Source organism: Nuphar pumila, chromosome 11, assembly GCF_984573655.1.
Source record: "Nuphar pumila chromosome 11, dmNupPumi1.hap1.1, whole genome shotgun sequence".
NCBI lineage: Eukaryota > Viridiplantae > Streptophyta > Magnoliopsida > Nymphaeales > Nymphaeaceae > Nuphar > Nuphar pumila.
In genome coordinates this window covers 7,604,638-7,623,629 of record NC_143259.1, presented here as the reverse complement: position 1 = coordinate 7,623,629, position 18,992 = coordinate 7,604,638, and the positions used below count along the sequence as shown (strand labels likewise).

Here is an 18,992-nt window from a genome sequence, read left to right as displayed (position 1 = left end):
ATTAATATCTGAGTGTGTGTGTGAGTGTGTGTGTGTGTTTATTTAGGGTTTTCTGCAATATGGTCCCCACCTTATCAGCCATTTGCAAAATAGTCCAGTCTTAGGCCATTTTGCAAATCAGCCCCTACCTTTCCACTAACCCCTGTAAATTACTCCCTCAGGTAACCGTTAAGGGCAGGCAAATAGACGCTTATGCCCTTACGAGAGGACAAATTTGCAAAATACAAAGGAGGGATTCATTTGCAAAATATTTTGATTCAGATTTTGTTGGGTTATTTCCTCGCAAGATGATAGGGAATTCTACAGATCAAAAGAGTTTAACTCAATAAGATAAAGATGGTTCCTCAAATCCTCTAAGATTCATCTTATACACAGAAAAAGTTCATAAAGCACCAAAACAAGTATCAAACTGATGGAGATCCCACTGAGTCTCAAATGTCAAAATCCCAAACTTTGCCACTTAATGGCCGAAATTCCTCCAATCATTAGAGCCCACAACCTCCATTGTTTACCTTGTCAAAAGTAGGTTTTGCCTCAAAAAAACATTCTTGGTTGTGCTCAAACCATAAACAACTACCAATGTACATCAATCCATTCTCTGAATAGGGCACAGAAGTAGGCAATGAGAACCCCTTTTCCACGGTATCAATGCATTCTCTGCCAAGGGATGTTGATGGAGGGGATGCTGCAGGTTGAGGGGCAATGGACTCGTTTTGGGTAGGATTGGAGATAGTTGCACACATGAGAGAGAGAGAGAGAGAGAGAGAGAGTTGCAAAAGCTTTACCAGTCATATGAATATGAGCATCTATAGACAAACTTCACCAGTCCATTGTTTAGCCAAGACACTGAAGCTACTCATCTACTACTACTGGTAGCAGCATGTCACCGTTCTCAACCTTGTTGAAGTCTATTGCGGATGCTGCTGTGTTGGTTGTTGCTCCTCTGGTGAGGAGGGCTGAGGCTGCCACATCTGCTGTGGAACATAGGAGTGAGGCTGTTGAGCATAAACTGCTGGATCCACGAGAGGTTTCCCCATTATCATTCCTTGTGCTCCAACTGGTGCAACAGGCTGAGTCGGCATGTAATAGTAAGGAATCACTTCAGGTGGTGCTCCAACAGGCAGTGACCCAGCTCTTGGGATTCCTGTCACTACCTCATCCTTCAACTCATCCCTCGGCGCTATGTCAACCAGAAAGTCAAATATGTCGGTCCTCGTGATTGCAGCAGCTATGTCATTCTTCTGCAGTGTCCGCCTCTTATTCTCTTCAGTGTGGATCCATGACCTCAGTGTCAGCTCAAGGATGAACATTTCACAAGCCTTTGCAAATACAATGGGAGCCTCAGCTGATATCATCCTCACATCCTCATCAGCCTTCATAATCTTCTTGATTCTTGCTAAGGGTAAACTATGATTCTTGAAATCTATGGTCTGCTCAATCTCTTGCATCTGGTTAGCCCAGAACAACTGGAGTTGTTGAAGTTGATGAACTTGCTGTTGTTGGTGCAAGTGCTGATATATAAGTTGGTTCTGAGCAGCCACTTGAGCAGGAGACGTGGCAAATGCAAAAGGCTGACCTGCAGATTGAACACTGCCCACAGCAGACCCAGCAGTCCCAGGGCCTACCATCTGAGCAGCTTGATAGGGTTGTGTGATATATGGTATCGGTGTCGCTCCAGTGACGACACCCATTACAGGCGGTTGTCCTTGTCCTTGCTTATCCATTACGACTTTGTAATACAAAACCAAGTTTCAACTAAACTATCCCGAATTTTATCACATTTATGTAAATGAAAATTAATCTAATAAAACCTGAAAGATACCATATTTCTAAATAGCAAGATTTATTCAGTTAAATTATCCAAACAAAGGATTTATTCAGTCAAGAATAAGATACTACTGGTAGAGAATAATGATTGCACTATACATGTAAGTTAAAAAAATCAGGAAAGGAGAATGCAGATGACCAAAAATCAGGGGATTCAATGCCAGAAGTCAAAGGTCCATAAGGAACACAAGTTCATGAAACAAAAACAATTGCAATACTTAATTTGTATAAAAAACAGAACAAAAACGCCCCTCACAAATACTTTGCAAAAGGAAAGAAGGTATCCAAATTTCACATAGAACAATTTGCAGTCTCAAGACACGGCTTGGATAATACCTCGAAATGCTGACTCATCCATCATATGCAACATAAAAAATAGCACTCTAAACATAAAGCAGATCACTTTTTTCTTAAGCAGATGCTCAAGCACGCCCAATCAAGAATTCTTGGTATATTGGGCTAAAAATAGTGCCCCGTAAGTTGGCAGCCACAAGTGAGCTGACCTCAAGCTTCAGCTGTTTGAACTCGGTCTGCCATAGAAAATACCCAGCTTGAGCCAAGTTTGGACATGCATGCACAAGCTTAGCTTGGAGTTAACCTTTTTCTTCTTCTTTTTCCTCTTTACTTGAAAATGTAGATGAGATGAGATGATGACATTTGAGCTGATCACCCGTTATTTGAAAATTAATGTAGATTGAGGTTTCTAACTATGCATCAAGCACAAAAGGGATCACCCCATGTGCTTAACAATGAAAGAGAGCCCTTTTCCTTCTTTCCATTTTTCTAAAGTGAACGATGTTGATTGAACCTTGGTTAGTTACTTGCCTAGCTATTCCCAATGATGGAATTAACTAGACTCAAGCGAACAAGGTCAAAAACAAATCCATACAAGAATTTATGTGTGTGTGTGTGTGTATGCGATAGATCCATCCTAACCCAAGTATGGACTTGAATGGACCAGTTCAAAAAAGTTATAATTGCAGCTGTTCTTTGCTTAATCTAAACTTGTAGAAGTGTTTATGATTGCTTGTTTGCTACAAAATATGCTTTTGGAAAGAAGATTCTTTTTTTCTGCAATAAAGGTTTAGTGCAATATGTGCGGTTGATTTTTAGATTTCCTTGAAGATATGTTTAAACAATAAATTTTCTGATCTAATATGACTTCTAATCTATGTCACATGGGTGCGGGTACGGGTGTGACACGGGTGCGGAGCAATTTCAAAAATTTTGGACACGGGCACACGGCTATATATATAAAGATTGTAAATTTTAAAGCAAAAATAAAAAAGTAATTTCATTGAAGTAACAACACAAACTTACCAAAATATAACACATAAAGAAGCTTGTGAGTGTGATAACAACAAAACTTATCACAAATCGGCCTCATCGTCTAAATTAGAGAGAAGAACAGGATCGAGGTAACCCATGTTGAGAGTATGCAAATCATGTTCTCCCTCCAAGTCAAAAACTTCTGGATTTACATCCTAATACTTGGATGGTCCACAACTGCATCAAAATTAGGGGTGGCAATCGGGTCGACGGGTTGGTAGGTCGGGTTAACGGGTTGGCGGGTCAGAATACCTCAACACGGACATGACCCGTTTATTAAACGGGTCGGATGTGGCAAACACGAACATGACCCATTTATTAAACGGGTAACCCAACACGACACAGTTAACCCGTTTAATAAACGGGTCGGGTCAACACGACACGATTACACGACACAGCGACCCGTTTATTAAACGTGTCGACCCGATAACATAGACACGATAATCGACCCGAGTAACCCGAATAACACAATTAGAAACACACACAAAAAAATACATATTATACTTTTTTTTCTGCAAATCTCAATATGGAATTGTACTACCAACATTAACATAAAACATCAACATAAAACTTCAACATAAAGTCATAAACATAAAGACAACATCAACATAATTGTCTTACAAGTTACAACCATACTACAAACATATCCACCAAGTTGTATTACAATCATCAAGATAAACATAAATAATTAAACTTTTCTCAGAAATGACCCGCCCGCCTAACCCGTTTATTAAACAGGTCAAACGGGTTGGCGAGTTGGCATACCCCTAACACAAACATGACCCGTTTAATAAACCGGTTAGGTGGGTCGACCCGTTTACGACACGAACCCGTTTAAGCCAAACCCTAACCTGGCTAAGAAGCGGGTTGGCGGGTCGGGTCAGATTTTGCCACCCCTAATTAAAATATGACTAACTTAGTATTTAACTTCAAACTTTGAATATAAATATTTAAATATGAACTTTGAATACAAAAGAAAAAAAAGTACCTATATTCATCTTTAGTGCGGCGAGAAATTAATCGTAGATTACAGTGAACATAAACCAAATCATCTGGTCTTTTACTAGTGAGTTTGTTTTTTTTAATATTGTGAATTTGAGCATATGTACTCCAATTTCTTTCACAACACGATGACGTAGCAGGTTGGGCTAACAACTTTATTGCAAAACGTTGCAGATTTGGTGCCTCTGATTTATATGTTGCCCACCAATTAAGGGGATCTTCATTGTCCCTTGCCATAAGTGTTGCTAAAGAATCAAATCTCTCAGTAGAAAACTTTTCAAACTCACTATTTACAACCTTAAACATGTGAGGATCATTAAAAAGTCTTTCCAAACATATCATTCTATTCCTTGATATCTCAGGATCTTCATTTGGAGAAACACGACCAAGACCTTCTGTCAACTATTTTTTTTCATAATATTTTGGATTGAGAGAGTGTGTCATGCAATGCAAAGGTGTATTGCTTTTATCCCATCTTCTTACTAAAACTGAATATACATGATTGTAAAATTCGGAATCATTAAGTGCAACATCTTTCTTCTCATGTTTGAAAATGATACTTTGAACTTTTTCAATCATATTGTCTCACATTCATAAATTCTATGAAGCATGGGTACATCTCTATCAACTTCTCTTAACATTTCCCAAATAGGTTCTGTAAATTCAACAAAATATGTAATTTTATCCCACCAAAAATCATCACATATGCATTTTTTAATAGCTTGAGCCATAACATCATCTTCAGTACGATAAAAATCTCAATCTTGATCAGTCACCATCATGATCAATGCATTCTTAAGTTGCTTAATTCTTTTCATCATAACAATGAGAGAAGCAAAATGAGTTTCAACAACTTTCAGTAACTTGAGATCAGAATGCCTATTAAATATAGAAAGTGCATGATGATGGTTTAGAGCAAAATTTCTAATATTTCGAACATCATGTGCTATTTTCTCAATCCATAAATACATTTCACATACATGTGCATCATCTTTTGATGAATTGCATATACTCTTAAGTGTCAAATTTAAACTGTGTTGCACAAGGAGTCCAAAAAATATGTGAATACGTATTTTCACTTGCCAAATTCATTCTTGCACGACTGCAAACTGGAGCGTTGTAAGTAATGATTTGCACCACACTTTCTTCACCCACTTCTTTTATCACTTCGACAAATAATTTCTTTAAATATTCAGCATCTTTATACTCCCCAGATGCACCAACAGTCTTCAAAAAGATTGGCCCATTAAGTGAGCAAGTAATGAAGTTTATCAGTGGTCGCCTTTGTATATTAGTCCACCAATCAGAAACAATAGACACTCCATGTTGTTTCCATGCAAATTTTTGGGTCTCTAACAAGTCTTCAATTCTATTTTTTTTCTCTACAAGAATGATTGTTCTTAGTTTTTCTAAACTAGGAGGCACATAACCACTCAAATTACAATTAGCCAAAGATGTAATCATATCTTTCCATTATGGACTTCTAGCTACATTAAAAAGAATTGAGCTTGAGTAAAAAAATCGACCAATCTTTTTATCAATTTCTACTCTTGCCATGTTTTTGAATGACCCTTGTATTATTTTATTGCCTTCCATCTTTCTTTTTTTCAAAATCTCTTCTTGTCCATCACTAGCAATAGCAAACGGCTAGCAATAGCAAAAGGCAGATTAATCGAATCGCTTCTTATCTCTGCAATTTTCTTCTTTTCAGCTTCCTCTTGTTCTTTTTTTAATTGCTTTAACAAGTCTTTGTCAACCCTAGAACATTGCCTAATTCCTTGACCACGAATATGCAAAAGATGTGTTTTCACACGCGTATAAGACCCGTGAAAGCAGTCTTATATAGATTACAAAGAAATTGCACATTCCCACCACCACCACTAGCTTTTATTCCTTTTGTCACAAGCCTCCAAAGTGGTTAAGAAACTTCTAATTCAGAGTTAGAACTTGAACCAACTGTATTGACAATGCCACTAGAACTCGCCATTATATCTGAAAACTGAAAAGAAAAGTAAAACTGAACACAAAATCGTATGCAGTACGCACCAAAATGCCGACGAGCCTGAAGGGGACGAAGAGCAAGGGACGGGTGGGGGAGAGGTAGCGATCGACGACGAGGGGTCTGCCGTCTGCCCCTCCCCCTGCGTAGCCTCTTAAGGGTCGGGCCCCGACCCTGATACCGTCTTGGATCTGGGTCGGGTCTGGATCCAGACCCGACCTAAGTCCAAATTAATTTTAATAAATGGACAAAAATAGACTCGGGTCTTTAACTGGTAAGTTGGTAGAGTTAGTAGATGTTATGTGTAGGAGAAAGATTGATATTTTATGTCTTCAAGAGACCAAATGGGTAGGTGAGAAAGCTAAAGTGATAGAACCTTGGGGATATAAGATTTGGTATACAGGAATAAATAGGAATAGGAATGGAGTAGGGATTGTTATGAGTCGTTAGTTTATAGATAATGTAGTTGAGGTCCGTAGGAAGGGTGATAGAATTTTACTTATTAAATTAGTATTAGGTACGGATATTATTAATATTATTAGTGTTTATGCACCTCAAGTAGGTTTAGATGATTCCATTAAGCATCAATTTTGGGAAGATTTAGATGGAGTAGTACAAGAGACATCTTATGGAGAAAAGCTTTTCATCGGCGGTGACCTTAATGGACATGTAGGCATTAGTAGGGATGGATTTGAGAATATCCATGGAGGCTATGGTATAGGAGAAAGAAATGAAAGTGGAGAAAGGATTTTAGATTTTTGTTTGTCCTATGATATGATCTTAGCAAACACTTGGTTTAGGAAGAGGGAGTCTCACCTAGTAACATTTAAAAGTGGGGTTAATACGAGTCAGATAGATTTTTTCCTACTTAGAAAGAGAGATAGGGGTTGTTGCATCGATTGTAAGGTTATACCAGGAGAAAGTGTAGCTACACAACATAGAGTCTTAATTTTAGATCTTAGAATTAGACAATGCCGCAAAAGGGATAGACATAGGATAGATCCTAGAATTAAGTGGTGGGCACTGAAAGGAGCTAAACAAGGAATGTTTGTAGAGCAGGTAGTTAAGGAAGTTGATTGGTGTCTCGAGGAGGATTCAGAATCAATGTGGAATAAGATAGCGGGTGGTACGAGAAAAGTAGCTAAGGAGGTATTGGGTGAGTCTAAAGGCGGTGCACCACTAGGTAAGGATACATCATGGTGGAACGAGGATGTCAAATTAGCTATTAAGGTTAAAAGAGAGTGTTATAGAAATCTAAGTAAGAGTCGTGATAATGAGAATTTGGAGAAGTATATGATAGCAAAGAAGGAAGCTAAAAAAGTTGTTCGAAACGCGAGGGCTAAGGTATATAAGGAGGTTTATGACAAGTTGGATACCAAAGAAGGCGAGAAGGATATTTATAGGCTTGCAAAGATGAGAGATAGGAAATCGAAGGATTTGGGTATGGTTAGATGTATCAAAGATGAAACACAAAGGGTTTTAGTCAAAGATGAGGAGATTAAGGAGAGATGGAAAGATTATTTTGATAAGCTATTTAATGATAGTCATGCTCAAGATCTTGGAGACTTCTCCATTCCTTTTCATGAGATAAATCGTGACTTCATGCGCAAGATTCAAAAGAAAGAAATTGCAGAGGCTTTGAAGAAAATGAAATCAAGAAGGGCAGTTGGCCCAGATGGTATACCTATCGAGGCTTGGAAATGCTTGGGAGAGAAAGGTTTAGAATGGTTGACAAATCTTTTTAACTTGATTTGGCGAACAAATAAGATGCCTAATGAGTGGAGGAAGAGTACTTTGGTGCCTTTATATAAGAATAAGGGTGATATACAAGATTGCACAAACTATCGTGGTATAAAACTCATGAGTCATACTATGAAACTTTGGGAGAGGGTGATTGAGTCTAGGTTGAGGAAGGTTGTCATGATATCGGAGAATCAATTTGGTTTTATGCCTGGAAGATCAACTATGGAAGCTATACATCTTCTTAGACAACTTATTGAAAGATATAGAGAGAGGAACAAAGATTTGCATATGGTTTTTATTGATTTAGAGAAGGCATACGATAGAGTACCTAGGGACGTTCTCTGGTGGACAATGATGAAGAAAGGTGTTTCTCTCAAGTACATTAGTATAATTAAAGATATGTATGAAGGAGTAGTAACCAATGTCCGCACTTGTGGAGGGGTGACAACCAATTTCCCGATAACGGTTGGGTTACATCAAGGATCTGCTTTAAGCCCTTTCCTATTTGCAATAGTGATGGATGAGCTTACGAGATCAATTCAAGAAAATGTACCGTGGTGTATGTTGTTTGCTGATGATATTGTTTTGATTGATGAGTCTAGAGCTGGGGTTAATGCTAAGTTAGAATTATGGAGACAGACATTGGAAGGTAGAGGTTTTAAGTTGAGTAAGAGTAAGACTGAATATATGGAATGTCGGTTTAGTAAGCAACGAAGTAGTGATGGGAGTGTAGTGAAGCTTGGTGAGCAAGATATACCGGTGAATGATTATTTCAAATATTTGGGATCCATCATTCAAAAGTATGGAGAAATTGATGGAGATGTAAATCATAGGATAAAGGTTGGGTGGATGAAATGGAAAAGTGCTACTGGAGTGCTGTGCGATCGTAGAATGCCATTGCGGTTGAAGGGAAAGTTTTATAGGACGACTATTAGACCCGCTTTACTATATGGTACGGAATGTTGGGCTGCCAAGAGACATCATATTCAAAAAATGAGTGTAGCTGTGATGTGGATGCTTAGATGGATGTGTGGAAATACAATAAAAGATAAGATTCGGAACGAAGAGATACGTAAGAAGGTAGGTGTTGCACCCATTGAAAATAAGATGCGAGAGAATCGTTTACGGTGGTTTGGACATATTCGGCGAAGGCCTAATGATGCTCCAGTTAGAAGGTTGGAGAAATGGGAAAATATATTAGTTAAAAGAGGTCGGGGTAGGCCTAGGAAGACTTGGATGGAGATGATAGGAAAGGATATGAATGCTTTGAACCTCACCGAGGACATGGCGTTGGATAGAAATGATTGGAGGAAAAGGATTCATGTGGAAGACCCAAAATGAATTTCTTTTTTGGTTCATATCGCTGACCCCAATTGTTTTGGGATGAAGGCGTAGTTGTTGTTGTTTTGTTGTTGTTGTTTGGACAAAAATAGACTCGATCAAAGTTGACCGAGTCCAAAATGTGGACAGACTCGACCCCGGTGTGTTGACCAAGCCTGACACTAAGTTGACCGTGTCTGACCCGTGTCCGAAGCCGCACCCTTGTCGGGGCGTGTCGATGCGGGTGCGTCGACCTTTTAGCCGAGTCTATGTGACTTAGCTTCTAATCTAGAGTCTAATTTAAAACATGTGATAAAACATTAAAAGAGTGATTTTGGTTCATTCCCAACATGGGAATATATATATACGAAAATTGTTAGGTGCGCAAACGAAGGTCACTCACACTGAGTGTTCATCGTGCAGCATGATGGACGCTCAACAGCTTTTTGCTTAAAAAGACTTTCACTGGCGCTAAAATAACACCAGTAAAAGTCTAAGTGGACACTTTTAGACTTTTACTGGTGCTATTTTAGTGCCAGTAAATGTCTTTTTGCGCAAAAGAGATGTTGAGCATCCATCACGCCACCCGAAGGATGCTAAGTGTGACTGACCTTCGTTTGAGCACCTAACGAGTGAGCAGCTATATATGTGTGTGTAAAGGGTGTATCATCTAACGACCCTTGGGTTGAACTTTGTCGCATAAACCACGCGTGTTGGATCACACACAATTGCACCCAAAAAGACCCTTTAGTGGCAGTCTGTGACCGCCACAAAAGATCTTAGGACCTTTACCGGCAGTCGCGGCCACTGCTAAAAGTCTTTTTCTTTTACAATTGTGCATGCGCCACTGATCGCGGACACGTTCAATGCAATGTCGACTTGTGAGTTCAACGTTACATCTCTCTCTCTCTCTCTCTCTCTCTCTCTCTCTCTCTCTCTCTCTCTATATATATATATATATATATATATATATATATATATATATATATATATATATATATATATATATATATATATATGGTTTAATATTTGGTGTCTTGAAGGCACCAAATTATATGGAACTATTGAGCTAAAAATCATAGGTTCAAGCTTTATCACTCAATTTGACCACATAGATTTGTTGAGAAAGGTTTATTGATAAGGATCAAACCTTGGATCGTGTTATTTCGATTTAAAAATATGATTTTTTTAGTCATGAAATTTTAGTGCATTATAGACCGATCATTTTTAAGGCCTTAAAAAACTTGCTTATGTGTCACAATCATATGATTGAAAACTCATTTCCCACTAAACAAACATTGTAGAACACATCCATAAGAATATAAGATTTAATTTACAAAAAAAAAAAAAGTATGATTTTCAGCTCAATAGTTACATATAATTTGGTGCCTTCAAAGGCACCAAATATTAACCATATATAACAATCTTTTCTTCTAGACCGTCTTAATCAGCTTCAAAGGACAAAGTTTTGGGTGTTTGCTTAATTTGAACTCATAAATGTGTTCTCTACAGCCTACTTAAAAGAAAACATAAATTAAATTAGGCATTTTTTGTGTTTAGAGTGTATTTAGAGCGATTAAAAATCAACAACTCATATTGCACCAAAACTTGCAGAAATAGAAATTAAGGTTTTTCATTGAATGGATCCGATCCAAAGCACAGTTTTTGGTGAATAAGCACTGATGAGTGCATCTATAGGTTAGGATTAAGCAAAAAAGCATGGTTAACTATGTTCCAACATAGCAAATAAACCATGGTAGACATATGTAAAGTTAGATCTACCATTTGGTGGTTAGATCTATATAAACAACAGTTTGTACCACCATATGATATCATGGTACAGAACTACCTTATATTTTCCCTATATATATATATATATATATATATGTATCAAGTACATTAAGCATGATATGTAACATGAACATTCATTGGGATTAGCAAGATTAAAGGATCAAAAGCTTGGTATGTTCTTTGGGATTTGTCAACATAGTAAGCTTACCAGTTTGGCTGGTTAAATCAAGCAAAAAGGTCACAAGATACAAGTCCTGGAAGATGCAAAAATTAGTAGTCCCAATTTCACAAATATAGCCACAGGGATAAGACATGAGATCCAAGATGTCAAAGATTAGCATGATATATTTACTACTTCCATAAGGTCAAGTAAACCCATAGGTTTGTCTTCTAAAAATATTCAAATGTTAATGGTTCCAATTGCACAAAAATAGCCCTTAGCTCTCTGTTACATTCAACCTGAAAACACCCAAATGTAAGTAGGCCCTGTAGGATATATCCTAATGGTCAGCTCTGGCTTTAAGTGATTGGTTCTACCCATACTTTAAGGCACATGCAATGTACTGTTTCAACAAAAAGCTTTAATTTTCATTGTTCACAATTATCGTGCCTATTTTTAAAGGCATCAGCTATTGGCTTTAAAAAGATCCCAAGCTCTGCACATGCATGTCTTTGTGTGTGTTGTGTGTGTGTGTGTGAGTAATGTATATCTTCCAGTCCATTTATCTCTCCGACCCCTTTAAAAAACATACTTGCATGTGTTTTTGCTCAATCCACACCTGTAGATGTGTTTATCATTGTTTGTTTACTAAAAAATATGCTTAGGATTGAATCAATTTATGAAGAATTCCTGAATTTTAGTTAATCAAGTTTTTTTTGCAATATGAACAGTTTTTCTTGTTAAGTTAAAAACATATCTAAACATAAAAAATATTTAAACCAATACATATTTTCTACTAAATAAAACATAGAGATCACATCTATGGGTTTACATTAAGCAAAAAACACATGCAAGTATGTTTTTTAAAGGAGTTGGGTATCGCAGGGTCGGTACCCTGGGGCATGCTTTGAGAAATTTCCTCTTTCTTGTACAAAAGGCGCAGGAACTTATGAACAGAAGATAGATCCCAACACCGCAGAGGGAACTCTTTGTTCCGTCTTTTGGGTTCTAGGAGACAGCTCGGGCTGAGATTGACAAAACAAGGCAGAGTGTGGTGTCTGGGATAACAAATTGTTCCGCTTATTGGGAAATTAGATAAACTAGTTCCACTAGGATGGTCTGAGAGATAAATGGTCTGGAAGATACACATTACTCTTATAAGTTATATCTATCTATCTATCTATATATATATAGAGAGAGAGATTCATAAAATATGAATAAAAGAATTTAGAAAATATAAAACATGCATAAGACTATGTAACCCCATGTACTGCAATGTACATGGAAGGCAGCACCTAGAATCACCCATACCACCACCTAAATGTAACAGCATCAACATGGACAGGCAATGCATTTGAAGCACAAAGACCAAAACCAACTACATTACACACACACACACACACACACATTTCTGGCCTTGCTAATGCCAAAATGATGTCTGAATCATTCCACCAGTCAGTGCCCTTGAATTAAAGAGGGGGGTGGGGGAAATGATCTTCCCTTTCCAGTACAATAATGACTGATATACAATTAAACAAGCAATTGCAATACTATAATAATATCAACAACCAAGTTTATTATCCAAATGAGAAATCATTTTAATTGCAAACTAACATCTCATAATTTTTGTGACAGGCTATAACTCATTACATATCCTAGCTTTTACATTTTAGACACAATACTCTTTGTAACATAGGTTACCACACAATTGTATTATATTTCCAAAAAATTGAAACATGCAACCTAGTTCTTGTTGCAATGTATAGTAAGAATGAAAACTTTGAAACGTTTTAGATGCTTACACTTGATTCAATTCTTTGCCAGTAAAATGAAAAAAAATATAACCCTAGATATCCTCTGATCATACAGCTAAGTATCGACTTGTCCAATACAATTGTTGATTGTTACAAGACTTTCACTCTATCATGCATGAAACATACAATTTTTCCATTGATGAAGACCTTGTAGAGACCCTATGAATCAATTGAAAGCTCATACTTTCTAATAGGACCATAACGATATGACAAAGCCTCAAAAACCAAAAAGTTTTGAGTAGAAATTCTATGATTTGATCGTCACAATACTCAGCGAATACTGAAGAATCTATCCAATCTTGTTCTGCTAAATATAGGTATGATTTCCAAAACAAAATTTCCCATTGAAAATTCAAAAGAAAAAAATAAATGAAATCCTAAAGAGGTATGTGTTAAAATGTATTATATATATATATATTGTAATTTTTGTAATACCCTATAAGGATAAAACTGTCATTTTCACTTTTATGCATATTGTCCTTGGAATATGATTGTATTTTTTTTCTTCTGTTATTATTCTCTTTTTTCTTTTTATTTTCCTTTTATTTTATTTTCTTTTTTGGTTCATATCGCTGACCCCAATTGTTTTGGGATGAAGGCGTAGTTGTTGTTGTTGTTTATTTTCTTTTTAGCCTTGGGGGGCCACAATATAGACGTTGGGCCCCTCCAACGGTCACAAGGCTCCAACATGTATATGGAGCCCCTCCAAGGTCTCCATTCATTGTATTATAAATAGGGGTTCAACCCCTTTGTATTTCTTAAGCTTTGAGTAAAAGTTATTTTTTATTCAATAAACATTTTATTTCTCTTATGCCCTTGTGCATTTGTGATCTCTTGTATGTGTTGTGTCTTTGAGCACACTTATTTCAAGTGTTCTTCTTGTGCCTTTGTGCACACATTACACGTTTATGCACTGTCTCTTTGAAGACATTTTCACATGGTATCAGAGCAAGGTTTCTAAAATGATAGGCTCATGTATTCTCTCATCCCGGTGGTTGCTGTAATGAAATGGTGGTCTTCCATGAACGCCCTTGGAATGATCGAACGAAGTGTCTAAAAGACACTTTAAGCAAAGCCCTTAAAAAGGGTAAAATAGGAACAACACACACATAAATAAATAATTTTATTTATGTAAAAAGGATGCTTGAAAAGCATTACAAGAAGTGAAGTTTACAAGGGGGCTGCACCCCTATTTATACAAGAGCTAATGGGAGAGCTCATAAAGAGCTTTCCCTTCTAGCTGTGGACTAGTCTAACGGCTAGAAATCTAGTTGTTGGACTAGTTCCAACAGCTAGTATTTGGTTAAGTTCCAAGTAGAACTTAACCAAACTAGATATTATCTAGTTCGATACGAACTAGATAATATTTATTGTACAATAAATTAAAAGAAAATAATAAATAATAAATAGAAATAATAAATATATATAATAATAATATATTATTATTATATATATCTATATTACATTTTAACACTCCCTCCTCAAACTTACGGTACAATGAGCGAAAGTTTGTCTAAGAGGAAGTGAAATCTGGGAGCCGCAAGAGGTTTGGTAAAGAAATCTGCTAGTTGGTGCTCAAATGTAACATATGGCAGATCAATGGTGCCATGTAGGTATTCTTCTTGAACATAGTGACAATTCATCTCTATGTATTTGGTACGTTCATGAAAGGTCTGGTAGCTTGCGATGTAGATTGCACTCTTATTGTCACAGTACATACGCGAGTCCTGTGTTGCTTCAGCTCCCATGTCAGCTAACAGTCTTCGGAGCCAAACAACTTCCATTGTGATGGTTGTCATGGCTCTATATTCGGCTTCAGTGGAGGAAAGAGAGACCTTCTGCTGCTTCTTGCACCTCCACGATATAAGAGATTCACCTAAGAACACACAAAAACCAGTGGTTGAGTGTTCATCATTAGGATCACCTCCCCAGTCAGCATCAGTATAAGCAGTTAAATCTAAATAAGATGATGCAGACAAGAAAAGTTCTCGTGAAAGAAAACTCTTTAAATATCTAATAATGTGCAAGACTGCTCCCATGTGAACAGAGATGGGAGCATGTTGAAATTGACTAGTTGTGTGGACAGCATGTGCAATGTCGGGCTGAGTGATAGAAAGGTAGGAAAAAGCTCCAACAAGTTGTCTAAATGGAGTAGGATCTTCAAGTCATTCTCCATCATCAATTTTCATCTTAACATTAATTACTTCTAGAGTATCTACTTTCTTTTCATCTGAGATGTCAGACCTGCAAACAATGTCAAAAGCAAATTTAGTTTGAGAAATCAAATACCCTCTAGGGGAATAAGCAACTTCTATGCCAAGGAAATATCGTAATAGTACTATGTCAGACATATCAAAATGAGTTTTAAGAAGAGTTTTGATATTAGCAACTCCCTGTTTGTCACCTCCAGTGATGATCATATCATCCACATAAAGAAGAAGGATAATGATACATGCATCAGATTGCTTAATAAACAAGACAGTGTCAGTCAAACAAGAATGAAAACCAATATTAGTCATAACATGACTAAACCTGTCATACCAGGCTTTTGGTGCCTGTTTAAGACCATAAAGCGCTTTCTCAAGACGAAAAATTTTACCCTTAGGAAGACTAATACCGAGAGAAGCTTCCATATATACTTCTTCAACAAGGCTCCCATTTACGAATGCATTTTTAACGTCCATTTGAAATATAGGCTATTTCTTAATAGAGGCTAAGGCAATTAAAGTTCGAACTGTGGTCATTCGAGCCACAAGAGCAAAGGTTTCCTCGTAATCAATGTCATACTCTTGAGCGTAGCCTTTGGCTACAAGACGTGCCTTGTATCTTTCTAGGGTCCCATCACTTTTGTTTTTGACTTTATAGACCATCGACAACCTATAGGTTTCTTTCCAAGCAGTAGGTCTTGGATGGACCAAGTACTGGATTTTTCTAAAGCATCTAGCTCTAATTTCATAGCTTCAATCCATTCTGCATGATTTTTGGCTTCAAAATATGAGGAAGGTTCAACATAGGATTGAATTAAAGCAAGAATTGCCCTATATGAGGGTGAAAAAGATTCATAGAACACAAACTTCCCGGGGGGTCTAGAGATTCTAGAAGTCCTACGAGAAGGAACTTCAGAAAATCTTTATAACGCGCATGGAGGGCGTTGCTCTCCAATTCTTCGTCTTGAATACTGAAGACTAACATCCCTACTAGTTTGATCTTCAGTATCAAGATCAAAGCTAGTAGGGCCTTGGTCATTGTCAAAACTATATTTAAAATCCTCTTCATCAGATTTGGAAGTTAAGTCAATTAAAAAGGAATATTCAGTAATATCCTTGTGTTTTTCACTTTCAAAAAAATTCTCCTTTTTAAGAAAGGTCACATTCCTTGACACATAATTTATTATTTTGAACATCGTAATATCTATACCATTTTTGGTTTTCGGCATATCCTAAAAAGGCACATGGGATTGCACGAGGGGAGAATTTATCGTTTTTGTTTGTAAATACAAAACATTTGCAACCAAATACTCTTAGTTTGGAGTAGTCCGGAGCTAAGGTATAAAGTTTTTCAACCGGAGATATGTTTTCTAAAGAAGAAGATGGCATTCGGTTTATGAGATAAGTAGCAGTTAAAGTAGCTTCTGCCCAAAACCCTTTTGGCACTTGGCTTGCTATTAGCAAAGTCCGAGTGGTCTCCATAATGTGATAATGTTTGCGTTCTGCAAGACCATTCTGTTGCGGGGTGTTTGGGCAAGATCGTTCTGAATAATGTCATATGAAATAAGATAGTTTTTAAACTCTCTAGACATAAATTTTCCCCCTGAATCAGTGCGAAAAATGGAGACATTACTTTGAAATTTGTTTGTAACCATTTTATGAAATATTTGAAAGTGAGTAAAAACTTAGGATTTATGTTTAAGAAAATAAATCCAAGTATGTCTAGTAAAATCATCTATAAAGATGACATAATATGCAAAACCACCTTTAGAAATTACTGGTGCGGGTCCCCAAACATCTAAATGTATTAACTGAAGTGGTTTTGAAGAGACAAAAGTTCGACTAGAGAAAGGTAATCTTTTCATTTTTCCAAGAATGCAGTCTTTACAAGCAAAATTTTCAGATTTACAAAACTTTCCCAAATTTAGAAAATATTAGATTTTAGACATACGAGGATGGCTAAGTCTTTTGTGCCATAAGTCTATTTCCAATTTATGAACATTTAAGCAAAAAACATTCTTGGGTAGCTCCAAAAAATCCATGTAATATAGTCCTCCTTCTCTATGACATTCCCCAATCAGCTTCCCTGACCGGCGATCATGTATCCAGCAACCATCAGAAGAGAAGGATATATTACATCCATAATCAGAAATTTGAGAAACAGATAAGAGATTCCAATTAAGTTTTGGGATATATCTAACTTCTAGAACACAAAAAGTTTTGTGTTTTTCAAAACACCCAATTCCCTTTATTTCAAGAGATGTTTCATCTGTTGTAAAGACTTTTGAAATACTTGAGTTATTTTTAAGACATTCGGATAAGCATTTATAATGTGGGGTCATATGAAATGAGGCACCAGAATCTAAAAGCCAAGGAAAGTTACATGGACCGGAAACAGATGTAATTGCCGCTCCAGTTGAGGCTTCAGCCGAAGAAGAGACCCCTTAAAGAAGAGGTTGAAGGATCTCCATAAGTTGAGCTATAAAAACAGATGCATCTTGATCTTTTGATTCTTCCACTGATGCAACCTTCTTTTCATCTATTTTCTTTAATTTTGGACATTGAAGCCTATAATGCCCCGGTTCATGACAGTGATGACAAATCACCTTTCTTTTATCAAACTCGTCATTTTGCCTCCCAAAATGAGGTGGCCTGTAAGTGCGAGTGTGATTCCCAGGCCTAGATACAGCTAGAACGGAATCATCATCAGTTTTAGAGGAACCTTTTCAGAGACGATTTTCCTCCATTGTTAATTCTTCAATAGTTTCAACAATGGAGGGAATCTTTCCCCGGTGAAGAAGGGCCGATTTGGTGGTTTCAAATTCCGGCCTTAACCCAGTTATAAATTGGTAAAAGTGTTCAGCATCAAGTTGCTTTTGGCGAAACTCAATGTCTTCGACACAATGCCACTTTGGTTTTAAGAGAGAAAGTTTCTCCCAAAGTTCCGACAACCCATTGTAATATTCACGAATCGTTTTATCACCTTGAGTCATTATTCGAACATTTTCTTGGAGGTTGCACACATGTGCAATATCTTTAAGAGAATACATATTTTTAAGGTATTCCCATGCCTTATCGGCATGATCAAATTTGGCAAGGCTTGAACATTTTTTAATGTCAATGCTATTGATAAGCCATGACATTATTTTTCCATGAGCCATTCTCCACTCTTTCCATTTTTTTCTCATAAGAGGCTAGGGATTTGATTTTCTCTTCTTCCGATAGAGGAACCTCTTTATCTCCCTCTTTTTTGGTAAGAGATAGTTTAGGTTCCGAATCGGAACCATCCACAATTCCCCATAAACCTTTTCCCCATATATGGTGCTTCATGATAGAAGCCCATGTTACATAATTTGTATCACTTAATTTCATGGGAATGATGGTGACTTTATCATTATCATCCATCGATTACAAGAGGAGAGAAAGAATAGGGATAGAAGAGAAGAACAATAAAAGAATGAAAAAGGAAAGGGATACAAGATGTGGGATCTCTTCAAATGAAGTGATAAAACACTTCCTTTCAAGCGGCGAAACACTTTTTGCAAAGGGTGCGGAAACCGAGGCAGCTTTTCTCCAAGATCTAATATTCCCGTAGCTCTGATACCATGTAATGAAATGATGGTCTTCCATGAACGCCCTTGGAATGATCGAACGAAGTGTCTAAAAGACACTTTAAGCAAAGCCCTTAAAAAGGGTAAAATAGGAACAACACACATATTATTTATTTATTTATGTAAAAAGGATGCTTGAAAAGCATTACAAGAAGTGAAGTTTACAAGGGGGCTGCACCCCTATTTATA

The 18,992-nt window shown here is 37.0% G+C and overlaps 1 pseudogene across 1 annotated transcript in view; it reads right to left on the bottom strand.

The window, feature by feature from the left end:
* Positions 1 to 235: 235 nt before the first annotated feature.
* LOC149821811 (nuclear transcription factor Y subunit C-3 pseudogene) overlaps positions 236 to 18,992 on the bottom strand; it is a 31,285-nt pseudogene continuing 12,528 nt past the window's right edge. The window contains exon 2 of the transcript XR_016426152.1: positions 236 to 1,729. The product of XR_016426152.1 is annotated as a nuclear transcription factor Y subunit C-3 pseudogene (transcript). The remainder of the gene's footprint in view (positions 1,730 to 18,992) is intronic.